We start from the raw sequence: 6000 nt of genomic DNA, 5'->3' as shown, positions 1-6000 counted from the left end.
CAACGTAGATGTCACAGGACGTGCAGCGGTACTGAGTTTTCTTTGAGCAGCCAGGGTTCCTGCACCGTGCAATATCCTTGATGTCGTCTTTTTTTGGCATGTGAAGTGCCTGCGCCGTCCGGACTGGCAAGCTTGGCAGTGAGTTGACTCTCTTGCGCGGAACCTGTGGCAGCGCACAAACTTCCTAAAATGGCATCAGTCTGACTTGTTGTTAGTCCTTAAAAAATTAACAGAATCAATCAAACCAATTGTTTTCACTTCGCGAGTGTTTTACATTGATTGGTTGATTGGTTGATTGGGTTTTTTTGGCACATCAGCATCTAAGGCCATAATGCGCCAAGAGTCTGAACTATTGCAGTAGAGGGTTAGAGAGAGGAAAGAGCTATAGTAGCAGGTGATGTGATAAAAATATGGACATGCATTTGTATAAGTGTAAAAGGTATGGTCATGACTTAGGGGTTTGAAAATAAAATCACAGTCGGTGTATAAGGCCGATATCAGTAAGAAACTTAAATAAGGAAACATGAGAAATAAGTGGTTCATCACCTAGCAGCAGGGCTAGGTGTAGTGGGACATGTTCCCTATATAGTTGTGAGAAGTGTTTCTGACGGTATTGATCATAAGTGCGACATTCAATTAAAATGTGTAAAACGCTTAAGGTTATGTTACAGTATTCACATACTGGAGCATCCTCCCCACTCAAAAGGTGTCCATGTGTGAGACGTGTATGACCAATTCGTAACCGACACAGGATTACTTCGTAGAAGCGCTCCCGATGCCGGGCACTCTCCCTATCACTTATGTAAGGTTTTACTGCATGTAATTTGTTGTACATTTCAGTATTCCACTGAAGTTGCCACTTTAACCGAATGCACCGTTTTAGAGACGTGTGATAGTCTTTATAAGGTATTTCACGCAAGTCTATTTGTTTCTTGCTAGCAGAACGTGCTGCAGAATCAGCCGCTTCATTTCCCGGGATGCCAACATGGCTAGGCACCCAGCATAAAGTTATGCGAATGTTGCTGTTTGCGGCTAGAATAATCTTACTCTGCAATCCAGAAACAAGTGGGTTTGTGACCCGTTCCAGCGATAAAACTGCTTTTAAAGAACTCAAAGAGTCAGTGAATACTACTGAGCGAGGAAACCTTTTCTTGGTTATGTAGTCGACCGCCAATAGCAGACCATAGAGCTCTGCCGTGAATATGGTGGCGTTTGAGTTTATTCTCCTTACTCGCTTAACGGATGGTCCAATCATAGCGCATCCCACAGTGGAGTCGTCTTTTGTCCCGTCCGTATAGAAACTTGTATACTCTTGATATTTACACTGAAGTTCCAAAAATTCCTGCTTCATGACTTCCTTTGGAACATCTTTTTTACTATGTTTCGTTAGTGTGAAGTCGCAGTGAATGTTGCTGTAGTCCCATGGGGCAATATGTGCAGGGTATTGGACTACTGGGGCCTTTGCATCCATCCCAATAGACTCTGCTGAACTACAATTCCTAATTGAAAAAGGAGGAACTATGGAGGGCTTGTTTTGAAATGTTCTTTGGTACCGAATGTTTTCTATGTTATCTCGGGCAGGATGCTCAGGGACCGAGCGGACCCTAATGGAGTACATGAAACCTAGTGTGAACCTTCTATACTCCAAGGATGGTTCATTAGCTTCTACGTACAGACTAGGTACTGGGGAGGTGCGGAACGCACCAGTAGCTAAACGCAACCCCTGATGGTGAATGGGGTCCAACATCTTCAAAGCCGATGCCCGGGCAGAACCATACACTATGCAACCATAGTCAAGCCGGGAACGAACGACAGAGCGATAGATGCGTAATAGACATAGTCGGTCTGAGCCCCATGCCACATGCGATAAAACCTTAAGAACGTTGAGAGATTTCAGACATTTCAGTTTAACACTCTTAATATGTGGAATAAACGTGAGTTTTGAATCAAATATGGGACCCAGAAACTTGTGTTCACTTTTTACGGAAATTGGAGTACCATACATACTTAAAGATGGATCATGGCAAATTCCACGCCGACGAGAAAAACAAACACAGGCTGTTTTTTCGGGCGAAAATCTAAAACCATTTGTATCAGCCCATTTGATCAAGTTATTAACCGTAAGTTGTACCCGACGTTCACAAATCGACAAGTTAGAGGACGAGACGGAGATCTGCAGGTCATCAACATACATAGAATATTGTACTGAAGGTGGTATTACACGGGTAATTGAATTTAACTTAACTATAAAAAGAGTGACGCTGAGCACGCCTCCCTGGGGGACTCCATTTTCCTGTATGAACTCTCTTGAAAGTGTTGTGCCCAGCTTCACGTGAAAAGTACGGTGCTCCAAGTAACTTTGGATGGCAGCTAACATGCGACCTCGAACACCAAAACTGAACAAGTCTTGCAGTATGCCAAAACGCCAAACCGTGTCATAAGCCTTCTCTAAATCAAAGAAAACAGAAAGGCATTGTTGCCTGTTCACAAATGCCTCCCGCACAGCAGTCTCAAAACGAACTAGATGATCAATTGTGGACCGGGCTCAACGGAAACCGCACTGGTACTTATCAAGTAGGTTGTTTCTCTCCAAGTAAAATATAAGTCTCTTATTAATCATTCGCTCCATAGTCTTTGAAATACAGCTAGTTAAAGCTATGGGCCTAAAGCTAGATGAACATGAGGGATCCTTGCCTGGCTTTAGCACTGGTACGATGATAGCAACCTTCCAAGAGGATGGAAAGTGACTCTGGAGCCAAACTCTATTAAAAAGGTACAAAATAAGTTCCAGGGTGGACGGGTGGAGATGTTCGAGCATTTTATAATGAATCCCATCGGGTCCAGGTGCAGACTGCTTGGATGAAAGAGCCGACTGAAGTTCGTGTAGTGTGAATGGAGCATTATATGGTTCTCTCATAGCACCAAAGGTGGTCACGGTCTTTTTTTCAGCGTGCAACTTGTGTCGCTGGAAATTTCGAGTATAATGCTCGGAACTCAATACAAATTCGAAGTGTTCCCCTAGGATGTCTGCCTGCTCTTTCAGACTCGCAGGGCATATTTCATTTCGACTTAAAAGTGGGACAGAAAATGCCCTGTAAGAACCGTCGATTTTATGCACTCGGTCCCAAATTTCTTTCAGGGATGCACTGCTATTAATAGAGGAAGCATATCCTCTAAAGCTTCGCCGCTTAGCGTGCCTTCGGATGTACCTTGCCAGTGCCCTCATTCTTTTGAAATTAATAAGGTTGTTCGGTGTAGGATATCGCCTAAAAATTCCCCACGCTTTGTTTTGTTTCTTTTTAGCCTCTCGGCAGTCTTCATTCCACCACGGCTTTGGCCTTTTAGGAAGATGGGTGGACGTCATTGGTATGGCAATCATTGCAGCTTGCAGGATGTGCTTTGTGAGATGGTCTGTCGCTTCGTCGATAGAGTTGATGTAGGGATGAAACAGCTAAAAGAGATGATTGCTTAAAACGTGCCCATTCAGCTTTTTTAAACTTCCACCGAGGTGAACGCGATGAAAGAGTGACGTGAGAGTGGTTGAACTCTAAAATCAGTGGGAAGTGGTCACTTCCATATGGATTTTGGATGACCTTCCATAAAAGCAATGGTAACATTAAAGGGAGAGATGGATAAGTCTATAGAAGTATAAGTATGAGTGGTAGAACTAAAATAGGTAGCTTCATTCGTGTTAAGTAGGCACAATCCCGAGGAAAGAAGGAAGCGTTCAATGAGAGCCCCTCTGGGATCTCGTCTGCCACTCCCCCACAGAGGATTGTGTGCATTGAAGTCTCCTAAAGTAAAAAAGGTGGTGGAAGCTGACTAACAAGGTCTTCAAGCTCTTCAATCTTTAGCTGATAACTGGGAGGTATATATAAAGAACAAACTGTAATTATACGATCTAATAAAATGCGGGCTGCCACAGCCTCCAGCGGAGTCTGCAGAGTAACTTCGCTACATGGAGTTGAGCGTTGCACTACAACTGCAACACCTCCAGATCAATGAAGTGCTTGTATCCGGTCCTTGAGAAATACCTGAAAGTATTTAATATATTAGTGTGGCTGGCTTTTAGATGTGTTTCCTGCAAGCAAAATGCAATGGGGGCATGATCGTCTAGCAGCTGGCTCACATCGTCATAATTCGGAAGGAGGCCTCTACAGTTCCATTGAAGTAAAAGAGACATTGGCATTCTAAAAGGAAGTCAGATTGATATATATATATATATATGTATATATATATATATATATATATATATATATATATACATACATACCAGAGAAGACTAAGACACAAATTTACGGGGCTTTTGGTGCCTCAACACGGCGGATTGTTTTTTTCCTGGCAGTGTCCTTCGGTCGTCCTACAACCTCAGAGGAGACCAGAGGAAGAGACTCTGTTTCGGGAAGAGACTGGTCGTCTTCAGAGAGCGGTAGGCTCTCGTCCATTTTTTCATCCGGCGAGAGCGTTGGGCCCTTGGGCGGTGGAGGTTGTTCTGTCCGCCTGGGCTTTTGGTTGCTGCAGGAAGCACGAGGAGGGAGCCCTCGACCCCTGCCAGAAGGACCAGCTAGGGCCGCTATTGGCGCCCCTGATACCTGGGACGGTGTGGTACCCTCCTTGGAGGGTACAGCACCCTTAGAACATGAAGGTGACTGAGTGTGCGTCACCTTCAAAAGTTCGGGAGGGGACCCCTGTGGAGAGGACAGGTCTTCCAGGGAAGTCTGTGTCTCCACAGATGCCGTAGACAGTGGGGGTCCCCTCAACACTGCCTGGGCATAAGAACCCCTTGCCTGAAAGGCAAGCTGTTCTTTGGCTGCTTGGTAGCTCAGGTTATGTTTCACTTTGAAAGTCAAGACGTCTTTTTCCTCTTTCCATTTTGGGCAAGAGCGAAAGAAAGCAGGGTGAGCTCCGCTACAGTTTACACATTTCGGTTCATTTTCACAGATGTCCGCTACATGGTCAGTACCACCGCACTTTCCACACGTTTCTCGGCCGCGACAGTTTCGGGAACCATGCCCAAAACGTTGGAAACGGAAACACCGCTGAGGATTTGGAATGGAAGGGCGGACTCTGCAGCTCAAATATCCTGCCTTCACGGTGGATGGAAGGGCATGGAGCTCAAATGTGAGTATCAGATGGCGGGTTGGTTTTTCTTGTCCGTCACGTTTTAAGGTGATTCGTCGAACAGCAACGACAGCACTCTTGCGAAGACCTTCGAGGATCTCGTCTTCACTGCATTCAAGAAGGTCATCTTCTGAGATAACACCACGAACAGTATTTAGGGTACGGTGGGGGGTGACAGTAACCGGGTAGTCTCCCAGGCTTGTCATCTTCAAGAGTGCTGTGCTCTGTGGCTTGTTTTCTACCTCAACAAGGAGGTCTCCAGCAAGTTTCTTTGCCTTATAAGATTTTCCAACCACTTGTTCTAGATGCTTTGCAATCACAAAGGGAGAAACTTTTGACAAATGCACAGTGTCACTTGCGGAGTGTACTACAAGAAATCGAGGATATTTTTCAGGTTCATTAGCTTTTTCAAAAGTAAGGGGAGCGGGGCGAACCCTTTTCGGGGGTCGCTCTGCTCGGGGTTGAGAAGAGAGGGGCGCCATAAAAAGGCAAAGGGTTTTCGGAATCTGTAGCGCGCCGCCCACCACGGAGCCCAACGAGGGAATAGGTAATACCCCATAACAAATATGGCTTTGCTGGAAGCATTACTCTATTAGCGCTACCCAGAAACTATAACCAAGTGTGGATCTGGACGAGAGTATCTGTCACCACCCAAGGTTAGCCCTTGCCGCCAAAGAAGTTGAAAAGGAAAGAAGAGAAATGAAAAGAGTGAAAAGAAGGAGGAGACAAGGGTGAAAGAAGGGAGGGGATAGTAGAAGGAGTGGCGACTAGACTGAATCATCCTGGCCGGGCCTTACCAGGACTCCCGTCTATGAGAAGCGGGGGCCGAAGTGGTGTATTGCCTCGCCCGGGGGGCCCCGAAGGGTCCAAACCTACCCC

Source organism: Ixodes scapularis, unplaced genomic scaffold (assembly GCF_016920785.2).
Source record: "Ixodes scapularis isolate PalLabHiFi unplaced genomic scaffold, ASM1692078v2 PGA_scaffold13__105_contigs__length_92229423, whole genome shotgun sequence".
NCBI lineage: Eukaryota > Metazoa > Arthropoda > Arachnida > Ixodida > Ixodidae > Ixodes > Ixodes scapularis.
Note: the sequence above shows the minus strand (reverse complement) of the source record.